We start from the raw sequence: 15,038 nt of genomic DNA, 5'->3' as shown, positions 1-15,038 counted from the left end.
TGGACAGTACCAAAACTAATGATCTAATGATTCTGCCTCTTCGCAGCAAAATCTGCTGAGCTGGGAAGGTTGTATCCCCCATATAAATAAAATGTTGTTGGATGCAAGAATTCTGTATAATAGTTTAAATTGAAAAAAATGCTACGTTTTGAATCTGGTGTCGTTTTGCGTCTCAGTTCATAAACCATGTGCCATGGAATCGGTACGTCAAAAATCTCTTCCCAACTATTTTGCAATCTATATGGCACGGCTGTCAATTTTTTTGGTACTTAAATGAAACTGGTGTACTTTTTTTTATCACAATTTTCTTTAACCAATTATGGTCTTTAATGCACGGCCGACAGACAAGTTCCTTACTTTTTCCCGCTTCCACTTTCCTCTTCCATTTTTGCGGTAATGCTGCAATTAGTTGGTTGTAATTTTGTGTAGAGCAGACATTTCCATGACACCAGTTGTATTTATATAATTTACGAAGATTATACTTTTTTTAAATAAAAAAAGGTTTTATCAGTTAGTATATTTGAGTTTAACCACACTATTTGTTGTATTATTTGTTCTGTATTTTCTGGTGGATTAAATTGAAATTACAACCAACTTTCTATGGCTTTGTTTTAAAAAAATAGTTATATTTGGGAGATTATTTACTTTTCAAATAACTTAAAGTGAGAGGTTGTAATCTGAATAATGAGGAAAAGGCCTTTCTTGAACATAGGGTGAGACATTCTTACTAATTTGCTAGAGAACCAGTTTGGATTTAAGTATAACTTTTGTATGACTGAAGCCTTTAGTGAGAGGTCGAATTCAATCCATTATATAAATAGGCCCGTTTCATTTTGTCTGGCTTGCCTTTCCAAATAAAATTGAATCTTTTTTTCTCATAAAATGTTTAAAACGGTTCGCTAGGTGTAGGCAAGACGATGAACAAATAGGTAAACTGGGATATGACTAAATAGTTAATCAGGGTGATTTTTCCACAAATAGAAAGGTATTTACCTTTCCATGGTAGCAAGATCTTATCTATTTTTGCAAACTTTCTATAAAAATGTATTGGAGTGAAATCATGTATTTCTTTCGGGATATGTATACCGAGTATATCCACATCACCATCAGACCATTTTATTGGTAAACTACATGGAAAGTTAAAGTAGTATTTATTTGTGATCCAATACATAACATAGTACAGTTATCATAATTTGGTTGTAATCCAGAGAGGTTTTAAAAATTATCTAGATCCTGTGGAGGGATCCAAGTTGTGGATTTAAAAGAAAACAATCAGTGTACAATGACACTTTGGTTTTTAAGTGCTGTATTGTTGGATCTGAAATGAATATCTAACATTTTGATGGCCATAATAAATAGATATGCCAATAGTGGGCAACTGTCACGTTCGTCATATGAAGGAGACCAAGGCGCAGCATGGGTATCGTTCCACATTTTTATTTATATGTGAAACTATGCAAGACATACAATAAACTTTAAACAAAACAAACCGTGACGAAGAGGTGCAACATGCACTAACTCAAAATAATCTCCCACAAACACAAGTGGGAAAAACAACTACTTAAATATGATCCATAATTAGAGACAACGATGACCAGCTGCCTCTAATTGGGAATCATACGAAAACCAACATAGAAAAAAGAAACTAGAACACAACATAGAAAATTTAAACTAGACAAAAACCCCCAGTCACGCCCCACGACCATAGAAAAATACGAGCCCCCCCCCCCCCCCCCCCCCCCCCCCAAAGGTGCAGACTCCGGCCGCAAAACCTGAAACCAAAAGAGAGGGTTGGGGGGGTGTCTAGTGTTGGTAGCGGCTCAGGTGCAGGACGAAGAACCCTCTCATCCCGCGGATCCTCCCACATCGGAGGCGGTTCTGGTGCGGGACGAAGAACCCTCTCATCCTGCGAACCCGCCAGCGTCGCTGGAGGCTCCGGACCGGGGAAACGTCTCAGGAGGCTCCGGACCGGGGAAACGTCTCAGGAGGCTCCGGACCGGGGAAACGTCTCAGGAGGCTCCAGACCGGGGAAACGTCTCAGGAGGTTCCGGACCGGGGAAACGTCTCAGGAGGCTCCGGACCGGGGAAACGTCTCAGGAGGTTCCAGACCGGGAACAGTCGCCGGAAGCTCCGGACCGGGGAAACGTCTCAGGAGGCTCCGGACCGGGGAAACGTCTCAGGAGGCTCCGGACCGGGGAAACGTCTCAGGAGGCTCCGGACCGGGGAAACGTCTCAGGAGGTTCCGGACCGGGGAAACGTCTCAGGAGGCTCCGGACCGGGGAAACGTCTCAGGAGGTTCCGGACCGGGGAAACGTCTCAGGAGGTTCCGGACCGGGAACAGTCGCCGGAAGCTCCGGACCGGGAAGGCACACTGGAGGCCTGATGCGTGTCCCATACAATAAGCGGATTTGCTGTACATATGTTATGTGGGAAAAAATCTGTTATAAATTGCTCTGTCCAAGTTAAAAACAAGTTACCATCCAATAGACTTTGATTACATTTCCAATATCCTCGCCCACATGGAAATTCAGCAAGAGTAATGTATATGCCAATTATCTGATGGTCCGACCGCATTCTATCCCCTACCAACACTTTTTTCACTTTTGGTGCCAACAAGAATGATATAAGAAAGAAGTCAAGACAACTAGGTTGATTGATCGTCCTCTATGTATATCTCAGTAGGTCAGGTTATTTAAGCTTCCATATATCCACTAATTCCAATATATCTATAATATTCATGATTTCCTAAAGAGCATGAGGGTGATAGTTTGTAGTGTGATTTCCTTAAGAGCATGAGGGTGATAGTTTGTAGTGTGATTTCCTTAAGAGCATGAGGGTGATAGTTTGTAGTGTGATTTCCTTAAGAGCATGAGGGTGATAGTTTGTAGTGTGATTTCCTTTACAGTCCATTAAGGTATTTTAAACAGTATTATAATCTCCCACCATAATAATAGAGTCTTGTATTGCTTGCAGGGTTGATAATGTATTATATATATTTTCAAATAAGCGATGATCATCATTATTTGGTCCGTAAAGGTTAATGAGCCATATCTGTTTATGGTCCAATAACATATTTAAAATCATCTACCTTGCGGATCTGTTCGGAGATTTTGCACATTCAGATCAAAATGACTGTTAATTAATATCATCACCCCTTTTGAGTTTCTTTGCCCATGGGAGAAGTACATTTCACTCCCCCCAGTCCATTTTCCACTCACCCTCATCTAAAATTGTAGAATGAGTTTCCTGTAAACAATATATATTATATTTCTTCTCTTTGAGCCAGGTAAATATTGTTCTTATTTTCTTATCTGCTAAGTCATTATAATTATAACTAGCTTTTTTTTTTACCCACTATGATTAATATGTTCTCATTGGAAACGTCAGGCTGTGGTCTATCTTGGGTTAGTTATACAGATCTTTGAAATCCGTGTAGCAGTGTGCACCAAAGAACCTAAACGTACATCAATAACACAACCTAGAGGCCGGGTGCAGTACTCCTCAACGGTCAGAAAGATCCAATGTAACGATTTTAACCGCCAGAACATCATTGCCACCGCTCAAAAATATACATTTCTTAAACAGTACATATAGAACTGTAAGCAAAGAAACGTGATTCAAACGTCTAAAATTTTATATGAACGCATGAAATTGTCCACCAGCAATAGTCACTTATCATTGTAAAGTTTTCTCTCTCAATTTCTCAAATTGTTCTCCCTCAAGTCTTGGCAGTTTTGGGCTTCGGCCTCGGCTGATGGGAGGCGGGCTTAGAGGCGGGTGCGTGTCTAGAAATCTTAGATTGGTCACTTTCACTGGAGTGTAGGACAAACTAACAAATTCCTGTCATTGGCCAGTCCTGGTGATGTGATTGGCTATTATGAGCCTTCTGTTTGCGATGCACTGCAGAGCGATTTGATTGGTGCGTTGCAAAAAGCAGGCAGAAGACAAGAGTGAGAGAGAGAAAAAAAAGAATACAGTAGAGGTCCGGGGTGCAGGTCTTGTGTGTAATGAAGCTTCAGACAGACAGGTGTGGGGAAGTGGATGCTGAGTTTGAATCAAGCAGTGTGTCGAGCAGTTGGTGAAAATGGATGTCCTGAATGAACAACAGTAGTGTCGAAAACTGTAACAAAAAGGAAATTGTCTAAAATTGGAGTGGAGGATATGAATGATAATGATTCGCTTCTTGTTGGGATGCGTTTGTTGAGTAAGGATGCATGTGGGAAACCCGTTTGAGGTGTCAAATGGTGAAGTATGCACTGGGAAAAGTCTGTCAATGTGACCAGGAGTGGTCTTATTTTCAATTCATTGTATTTCTGAAGAACAGATTGCAGTGGACTTCAAAATAATCCAGACAACAGAAGTTTCATCCTTTGAACTTCTGAGTGGAGCACCTGTCAAAGGAGTCATCTCAGGGGTTCAGGTTGAATACCTGAAGGGAATTCCTGGTGTGGTTGCTGCCCGGCCTCTGACCCGCTGGGTGAATGGAGAAAAAGAAGAAAGTCTGTCCGTCTACCTACGCATGAGAAGCGTAGTTGTCAGATGGTGGTGGGGATCATGATTCTGAGTTCCTGGAGTGCCCTGGAAGGGCGAAGGAGATTGGGGTGGCAAATTTTAGTGCAACCATTCGAATCTCCTATGCGACGGCGATTAAAATAATTGAGAAAACAAGTGACGCCAGTGACAATATGGTAGTGGATGCACCACAGCCTTTAGTAAATGCCAGTCAAAAGACACCCTGTGTATTAAAAAGGTGGATTTTTTTGCCACAATTATAAACTACAAGTCTAAAATAAGTCTAAGAAACTGGACATTATAGTGGCTGCGGCAGAAAAGTTTTTGGGACTTAAGGATTTTACATCTGAAGACTTGCTGGCGCCGCCCTCCCAGGCTCCCCTTGAGCCTGTGTAGGGATCAGATATGGTCGTTTTTTTCCCGGGTTTTTTTGAGGGGGGGGGGGGGGGGGGGAATCCTGTTTCCGTCCCACAGTAGGTGGCGGGATGCACATTCAATTGTGCAATCGCCAATATACCAAAGAGCTGTCTTTTTAGCTAGCTAGCAGGTTTGAGCAGTAAGCGCTTGATAACCAAATAAATTGGGAAATAAATTCTAATAGGTATTCTATACCTTGAGTTGAGTGGAATCTACTTGCTAGTCAGAAATGTGTCTGTAAAAGCAGACAGTCATCTCTAGCAAACACCATAAAACGAGTCCACTAATTACAGGCAGGAGCCAATGCTTAGGTTAAGCCCAAGGACACACACAGCACATGGGGAATTTTGAATTATATGAAGACAAAGAGAAGAATCTGTTACAGTTCATCTAGTACATAACCAGTCTCAAATAGAATATAAACTGACCTATGATAAACCAGTTCAGCTCAGGTTAACATATCAGCTTTATTCACCAAATACATTTGCATGTACAGGAATGACTGAAATGTTGCTGCCACAATAAACAATATACAGACGATAAACAAAATTTACAGAGCAAAAAAATATAGATGCAGAATCTCCACAGATTCACATACAGTATGTACACTGTGAGCACTATAAGCTACATTATAAATGATGCATGTAAGAGATGTGCAGAGAGTGCAAAGAGCAATGTGCAGTTCTGGGATGATAGTGCAGTGAATAGTATGTGGATGAATAGCGCAGAGTACAAAGTCCATGGATGACAGGATCCTCGTAGACCAGGTTGCCGGTTGGATGAGGGCCATGGCACAAGGGGAAGAAACTGTTCAGGTGGCGTGAGGTTTTGGTCGTGATTGACCTGAACCGTTTGCCAGAGGGGACGGAAGGGGTTGGCAATGATCTTTCCTGCACTCTTCCTTGCCCTGGAGTCGTGCAGGACCTCGAAGGAGGGCAGGTGGCAGCCAATGACCCTATCAGCAGACCGGACAATCCGTTGCAGTGATGGAGGAGCTGAGGATGGACTCGATGATGGTTGTTTACAACTGCACTGAGGATTTGTTTTATATTAATTGTCTGATTGGGAACTACAATTGTCTTTCAATTACAGAATCTCAAATTATTTCAATTTGCCACTGGAAGTTTTATTGAAAACTGTCAGTAATACAGGAGTCAAATTGCAGGGAGTCTCATCAGATCAGATGATATCAGCAAGCCAGCCACTACAGACACCCTGGTTCGAATCCAAGCTGTATCACAACCGGCCGTGATTGGGAGTCCCATAGGGCGGCGCACAATTGGCCCAGCGTCGTCCGGGTTTGGCCGTCATTGTAAATAAGAATTTGTTCTTAACTGACTTGCCTAGTTAAATAAAGGTTAAAATAAATAATCTGTGGAAAGAGCACAAGTAGAACAAAAGATGTAAGTGTGACCACAGAAGGCTGCGGAGTGGAGAACAGCTCATAAGAATGGCTGGAACGGAGCAAATGGAATGACGTCAAACACCTGGAAACCATGTGTTTGATGTATTTGATACTATTCCACTCATTCCGCTCGTCATTACCAGCCCGTTCTCCTCAATTAAGGTACAGCACCACCAACCTCCTGTGGTGCAAACAGAATACATTTCCACCTAAAACAATGACATGAGCTCTGTCCCAATTAATCTCTGCTCAACTCCTCACTACTCGCATCCTTCTCAAAACCCATTGGAGGAAGTCTGAGGCGAGGAACCTTGGGTCGTCTCCTCCAATTGGGTTGAAGATGTCTTGATCACCCTCTGGCTGTTGTCCAGACAGAAGTAGCGTTGGAAGGTGTCCCACGCATTGTTTGTGGCCACGTCACCTTCCCCAGAAACAGTGAAGATCTTCAGGTTCTTACAGTGGGGCATCAGCATAATCTATAGAGAGTGCAGAACAATACAGGATATGGAATTAGATTTAGTATGGAGTCGAAGTCCCAACTTAAAATCCTTGTACAAGGATAGACATAGGTAAAAATGTAAACAAAAGTAGGGCACAGGAGTTTGAGGAAGGTGGAGCGATACATACACTACATGACCAAAAAGGTGTGGACACCTGCTCTTCTAACATCTCATTCCAAACTCATGGGCATTAATATGGAGTTGGACCCCCCCTTTGCTGCTATAACAGCCTCCACTCTTCTGGGAAGGCTTTCCACTAACATTGCTGTGGGGACTTGCTTCCATTCAGCCACAAGAGCATTAGTGAGGTCGGGCACTAATCTTGGGCGATTAGGTCTGGCTCGCAGTCATCGTTCCAATTCATCCCCAAAGGTATTCAATGGAGTTGAGGTCAGGACTCTGTGTCAAGTCAAGTTCTTCCACACTAATGTCAAACCATTAATGTATGGACCTCTTTGTGCACGGGGGTATTGTCATGCTGAAACAGTAAAGGGCCTTCCCCAAACTGTTGCCACAAAGTTGGAAGCACAGAATGTCATTGTATGCTATAGCTTTAAGATTTCCCTTCAAATCAAATAAAAATTGTATTTCTCACATGCACCAAATACAACAGGTGTAGACCTTACCGTGAAATGCTTACTTACAAGCCCTTAACCAACGACGCAGTTTAAGAAAAAAAGGAGTTAAGAAAATATTTACAAAATAAACAAAAGTAAAACACATATTTTCTTAAATATGAAAGAAAAGTAACAATATAATAACGAGGCTATATACAGGGGGTACTGGTACAGAGTCAATGTGCGGGGTACAGGTTAGTCGAGGTAATTGCAAATAGTCCGGGTAGCAATTTGATGAACTGTTCAGCAGTAGAAGCTGTTAAGAAACCTTTTGGACCTAGACTTGGCGCTCCGGTACCACACTGGAACTAAGGGGCCTAGCACGAACCATGAAAACAGCCCCTGACCATTATTCCTCCTCCACCAAACCTTACAGTTTGCACTATGCATTGGGGCAGGTAGCATTCTCCTGGTATCCGCCAAACCCAGATTTGTCTGTTGGACTGCCAGATGGTGTAGTGTGATTCATCACTCCAGAGAACGTGTTTCTATTGCTCCAGAGTCCAATGACGGCGTGCTTTACACCACTCCAGCCGATGGTTGGCATTGTGATCTTAGGCTTGTGTGCGGCTGCTTGGCCATGAAAACACGTTTCACGAAGCTCCCGACGAACAGTTCTTGTGCTGACGTTGCTTCCAGAGGCAGTCTGGAACTCAGTAGTGAGTGTTGCAACCGAGGACAATTTTTATGCGCTTCAGCTCTCGGTGGTCCCATTCTATAAGCTTGTGTGGCCTACCAACTCGCAGCTGAGCCATTGTTTTTTGGGGGGCAGGGGTATATCAGCTTTAATATTGCGGATGTGTTGTGGCTTCCATCAATGTAATTATCTGCATTATTTCCAATACCACAAATTTTATTTCATAAATGTATATACAGTACCTTTGTTGTTTCTCATCAATCTACACACAATACCCCATAATGACAAAGCAAAAACAGGTTTTTAGACATGTTTGCAAATGTATTCAAAATAAAAACAAAAAAAATAATTTAAATAAGTATTCAGACCCTTTACTCAGTACTTTGTTGAAGCAACTTTGGCAGTGAATACAGCCTCGTGTCTTCTTGGGTATGACGCTAAAAGCTTGCTACACCTGTATTTGGGGATTTTCTTCCATTATTCTCTGCAGATACTCAAGCTCTGTCAGGTTGGATGGGCAGCTATTTTCAGGTCTCTCCAGAGATGTTCAATCAGGTTCAAGTCCGGGCTCTGGCTGGGCCACTCAAGAACATTCAGAGACTTGTCCAGAAGCCACTCATACGTTGTCTTGGCTGTGTGCTTAGGGTCGTTGTCCTGTTGGAAGGTGAACCTTCACCCCAGTCTGAGGTCCTGAGTGCTCTGGAGCAGGTTTTCATTAAGGATCTTTGTACTTTGCTCCGTTCATCCTTCTCTCGATCCTGTCTAGTCTCCCAGTCCCTGCTGGTAAAAAACATCCCCACAGCATGATAATGCCACCACCATGCTTCACCGTAGGGATGTTGGCAGGTTTCCTCCAGACATGATGCTTGGCATCCTGTCTCTGAGCTCTACAGACAATTCCGTCGACCTCATGGCTTGGTTTTAGCTCTGACATACACTGTCAACTGTGGGACCTTATATAGACAGATGTGTGTGCCTCTCCAAATCATGTCCAATCAATTGAATTTACCACAGGTGGATTCCAATCAAGTTGTAGAAACATCTCAAGGATGATCAATGGAAACATGCACCTGAGCTCAATTTCGAGTCTCATACTGTTGCAAAGGGTCTGAATACTTATGTAAATAAGGTATTTTTATTTGTTATTTTTAATACATTTGCAAAAATGTCTAAAAATCTGTTTTTGCCTTGTCATTATGGGGAATTGTGTGTAGACTGCCGAGGAAATAGTTTTATGTAATCCATTTTAGAATAAGGCTGTAACGTAACAAAATCTGGAAAAAGTCAAAGGGTCTAAATACTTTCCGAAGGCACTATATCATTTACATTTACGTCATTTAGCAGACGCTCTTATCCAGAGCAACTTACAAATATATATATTTTCCTTTATTATTTTCCCGTAACTCTACCACCCCTCCCTTAATTGCACAAAACTAAATGGACAACACTTCGCCTACTACTACTACTACTACTACTACTACATGCTATATACATTTTACGGACACAGTATATTTGAAAATAGTTATCTTATGTTTGTTTTTAGTGCCATCCTTCAGCTACCATCAACTCCTCCCATCTATCTCGGAACACCATCCAGTTTTGATTTCTATTTGCCATATATTTTTTTTAACTGTGCTGTTTCATAAAAGTTCTGAACACACATATATATTTAACTGACACAGTATATTTTACATTAGTTCTTGTTATTTTTAGTCCCACCCTTCAGCTCCATTCAACCCCTCCCATTTTAATTGTGCTGTGATGTTTAACAAAAGTTCTGAACCTTTCTCATAGTTTCTACAGATTGTAAATTAAAGATAACACATTTTGCTAAGAGTACTCAGTGCTTGTGTGTCCTACCACTTCGCTGCTGAGCCGTTGTCGCTACAAGACGTTTGCACTTCACAATAACAACACTTACATTTGACCGGAGCAGCTCTAGCAGGGATGAAATTTGACCAACTGACTTGGAAAGGTGGCATCCTATGACGGTGCCATGTTGAAAGTCACTGAGCTCTTCAGTAAGGCCATTCTCTTGTCTATGGCGATTTCATGGCTGTGTGCTCAATTTTATTCACCTGTCAGCATGGTCTGTGGCTGAAACAGCCAAAGCCACACATTTTAAGGGGTGTCCACATACGTTTCTATATATAGTGTATGTGCGGAGTTGTGTAAGGCATAAGATCAGTTGGTGACTCACTGATCCAAACTTGGCATCTTCTGCCGTGTTGGTGTAGTGGTCCAAGTCAAAGAAAAAGCCTGACTCCACCTGGTCAAATATTTTCTCTACACACGCTGATCTGTCTCCCGAGAACAACTGGAACGAGAGAAAGGGAAATAAGATATTAGAAAACTTCACAGACAGAGTTCAATTGGAGTGCAAATGTTTTTACATCTTAGTGTTGCATTCAAGGTAACAGTACATTTACATACTGCTGTAGCTGTATCAAAAGAGGCAACTATGGATAATCATTTAGTTAAATAAAATGTGATACAAAAGTATTGGACAGTGACAATTTGTTTGTTTTGGCTCTGCACTTTGGACTTGAAATGATTATGAGGTTCAAGTGCAGATTGTCAGCTTTAATCTGAGGGTATTTTCCTCCATATCAGCACTTTTTGTACTACTATGATTAAGATATTTGTGCGTCTAACTTTCTCACTCATTATTCACAATTCATTCAGGACTATCCGTAATCATGGTAGCAACCACATTAATGGTACAATGCTCTTAGTTAAACCAGGAACGGTATAGAAAACCAAACCACCTTGGCTTTGGTTAAACCACATGGTTAACATTAGTTAGTTAGCTTCCTAGCTAGCTGACATTAAAGGAAACTTCCACCCAAAAACAATATTTTGGTATTTGTTTCATTAGTCCATTGTTGACATAGTCCCAAAATGTTTTGCTTGTCAGCAATCACGTTTTCAAGATATGCAAATTTCAAAATACAGAAATCATCCCTGTACAATGCATTTTACGTCACATGATGCAAATAGCAGCATCAAATGATGCAAAATGCATCATTTTCATTTATGTAACCTTTATTTAACTAGGCAAGTCAGTTAAGAACAAATTCTTATTTACAATAACGGCCTACCCCGCCCAAACCCTCCCCTAACCCGGACAACGCTGGGCCAAATCAAATCAAATCTGTCACAAGTGCCGAATACAACAGGTGTAGACATTACAGTGAAATGCTTACTTACAAGCCCTTAACACTTATTTTTTCTTAACTGCATTGTTGGTTAAGTAAAAAAAATACATATGTATTTAAAAAAATTATTATAGAGCAGCAGTAAACAGTAGCAGTAACAGTAGCAAGGCTATATACAGAGGGTACCAGTTCAGAGTCAATGTGCGGGGGCACAGGTTAGTCGAGGTAATATGTACATGTAGGTAGAGTTAAAGTGACTATGCATAGATAATTAGCAGAGCTGTTCAGGAGTCTTATGGCTTGGGAGTAGAAGCTGTTAAGAAGCCTTTTGGACCTGGACTTGGTGCTCAGGTACCGCTTGCCGTGCGGTAGCAAAGACAACAGTCTATGACTAGGGTGGCTGGAGTCTTTGGCAATTTTTAAGGCCTTCCTCTGACACCGCCTGGTATAGAGGACCTGGATGGCAGGAAGCTTGGCCCCATTGATGTACTGGGCCATACGCGCGATCATCTGTAGTGCCTTGCGGTCAGAAGCCAAGCAGTTGCCATAACAGGCAGTGATGCAACCAGTCAGGATGCTCTCGATGGTGCAGCTGTATAAAATTTTGAGGATCTGAGGACCCATGCCAAATCTTTTCAGTCTCATGAGGGGGAATAGGCATTGTCGTGCCCTCTTCACGACTGTCTTGGTGTGTTTGGAACATGATAGTTTGTTGGTGAAGTGGACACCAAGGAACTTGAAGCGCTCAACCTGCTCCACTACAGCCCCTTCGATGAGAATGGGGGCATGCTCAGTCTTCCTTTTCCTGTAGTCCACAATCATCTCCTTTGTCTTGATCACATTGAGGGAGAGGTTGTTATCCTGGCACCACACTGCCAGGTCTCTGACCTCCTCCCTATAGGCCGTCTCATCGTTGTCGGTGATCAGGACAACCACTGTTGTATCGTCGGCAAACTTTATGATGGTGTTGGAGTCGTGCTTGGCCATGCAGTCATGAGTGAACCGGTACTGAGCACTCACCCCTGAGGGGCCCCTGTGTTGAAGATCATTGTGGCAGAGGCCAACACTGAAAAAAGGACAGATGTCAGGCTGGTGTCTCACCTCAGACTTGTTTGTCATGAGAGTTCCTGCCATTAGTCATAGGCTACAGATAATATAGAAGCAACATTAGCAAATACTCAATTAACATTTCTAAGCTTCTCATTTATTATTTAAAAAACTCAACACGAAGACCAGTAGAATAGGTGATGTCCTTCCTGCCTGACATCACCTATTCTACTGGTCTTCACCCCACCGGAAGGACAGAAGCCTGGGATGGATACAAGGGGGCCTTGGGTAGATTACCAGGGGCAGGGGCCAAACGTGAGACAGGAGGGAGCGCTGGAGGTACATAAGTGACAGCTACAGTACTAAGCATTCTCAGCAGCATGAGAACAAATCTACAGCCAAGCCGCAGCATGAATGGTAAGTGACAGCTACTAGATTTAGTTATGTAGCTATAGGACAAAGAATGCATAGGCCTATATGACAGATACAGGAAGGGAATGTCATCATGGAAGGTTTTTCATCTTTGCAAAGTACACACTGCATTTATGGAAAGCATGCATATAAAGTTGTGTAGCATTCAATGCATGTCAGATCTACATGGGCAAATAGTAAGATTAACACAATGCATATCTTCCATTATTGTAAAGTACTCATGCATGCAGAACGTCAAGGGAATTGAATAGCCTACCTAACATTGCAACAACACGTTGCAGAATCATGCATGTCTAGATTGAAATGCAAGGCAAATATCACGGTTTTCACACCGTTAAACTAGCTAACATAATACATGTATTAGATAATACTAGATTGGTACAATACATACTGGAACCGAAAATAAACTACTGTACGCTAACGTTACTGTACTTTTGCCTGCATCGCGTGCACATGCTTTCACAACGTTATCACAACTGCCCAAACGTTTTATACCATACAACAAAGCACGGATTTAAGCGACAGTATGCATTAAAATAGTTACGATTGTAAAAATATTATAAACAAATGCAGCCAAGTTGTGGCTGATTCTACCAATGCTACGTGCATCATAGGTAGACGACACAAGAGATCGCACTGTATAATAATGTTCACAATTTAATTTTCCATTCTTACAACTTCACAGATGTCGCAATAACATTACAATGGATTTCATGCAGCTTATAAAATATACTTACGCTGTAACTCTCTTCGTGTGACGTAAACAACAATGATCCGATGCGGGGAAAGTGTCATGGCCGCCTATAGTTTTTGAAAATTGTGGGCCCGGGTCTAAAGTCAAAGGGCAAATATGACTGGACCACATGTCAAACAGGAGATGGTGGTTGGATATAATTATTTGCGACCGTCTCGTATTCCCATTGGTGACTTTTCGCTAGTTGAGACAACCTTAACATACGTTTCCCATGCCAAGAAGGCCCCTTGAATTGACTGCCTAGACATCGGATTGGCTGACAGTGTTGTCATTATGTTTGGAGGAAAAAGGGGGAGGCTTGCAAGCCGAAGAACACCATCCCAACCATGAAGCACAGGGGTGGCAGCATCATGTTGTGGGGGTACTTTGCTGCAGGAGGGACTGGTGCACTTCACAAAAGATGCCATCATGAGGTAGGAAAATTCTGTGGATATATTGAAGCAACATCAAGACATCAGTCAGGAAGTTAAAGCTTGGTCGCAAATTGGTCTTCCAAGTGGACAATGACCCCAAGTATACTTCCAAAGTTGTGGCAAAATGGCTTAAGGATAACAAAGTCAAGGTATTGGAGTGGCCATCACAAAGCCATGACCTCAATCCTATAGAACATTTGTGGGAAGAACTGAAAAAGCGTGTGCGAGAAAGGAGGCCTACAAACTTAACTCAGTTACACCAGCTCTTGTCAGGAGGAATGGGCCAAAATTCACCCAACTTATTGTGGGAAGCTTGTGGAAGGCCACCCAAAACATTTGAAGTTAAACAATTGAAAGGTAATGCTACCAAATACTAATTGAGTGTATGCAAACTTCTGACCCACTGGGAATGTGATGAAAGAAATAAAATATGAAATTAATCATTCCCTCTACTATTATTCTGACATTTCACATTTTTAAAATAAAGTGGTGATCCTAACTGACCTAAGACAGGGAATTTTCACTCGCATTAAAATGTCAGAAATTGTGAAACTGAGTTAATGTATTTGGCTGAGGTATGTAAACTTCAACTGTACGTTTCCTTCCGCCATTATTTTTTATTCAACAGTAAAATGCAAAAAACAGAATAGCCAGAGGGATTACAAAGAAATAAGAAAAAAACGAATACATCAATATCAAATACAGATATGTAATGGGTACATTTTAAACTTTTGTTGCATACGTTTTAATGATTCTAAATAGTTTTCCAAATCAGATTTTTTTTTTAATAAGCGGCTTTTTCTTCATAAATTGTTATGTGTGAAACGTTTTTCTAATAAGAGATTTGACATAATGACGTTTAATTGTGTTATCGGTGTAGTCCAATAATGTCAAACTTAAATATTTATATGGTTGTATGCATTTTGTTGCCAATATAGTTTCACATCAGTCCAGAACACCTCACTATTTAAACAATTACAAGTGTTCAATAGATTCGGTTTCTAGTTCACAAAAACTACATTCACTGGTAACATCAGGTATATATTTAGAAATCAAGCTATAACACGGAACACAAATCGGCTGCGACATCGTGCAGACATTTATTTTGTTCCTCTACACCAAACGCGATCACAACACGCAGGTTAA

The 15,038-nt window shown here is 41.5% G+C and overlaps 1 long non-coding RNA gene across 1 annotated transcript; it reads right to left on the bottom strand.

Annotated features, from left to right (window-relative positions):
* Positions 1-5,377: 5,377 nt before the first annotated feature.
* LOC106566608 (uncharacterized) lies at positions 5,378-13,727 on the bottom strand. Its single transcript, XR_001319907.3, has 3 exons — positions 13,463-13,727; positions 10,289-10,405; positions 5,378-6,810 (listed from the first exon to the last, which is right to left on the bottom strand). It is a non-coding gene; the product is annotated as an uncharacterized LOC106566608 (long non-coding RNA).
* Positions 13,728-15,038: the final 1,311 nt, after the last annotated feature.

Source organism: Salmo salar, chromosome 13 (assembly GCF_965601325.2).
Source record: "Salmo salar chromosome 13, fSalSal1, whole genome shotgun sequence".
Taxonomy (NCBI): domain Eukaryota; kingdom Metazoa; phylum Chordata; class Actinopteri; order Salmoniformes; family Salmonidae; genus Salmo; species Salmo salar.
The sequence above is the reverse complement of the archived record's forward strand: the minus strand, read 5'-3'. Positions and strand labels throughout refer to the sequence as shown.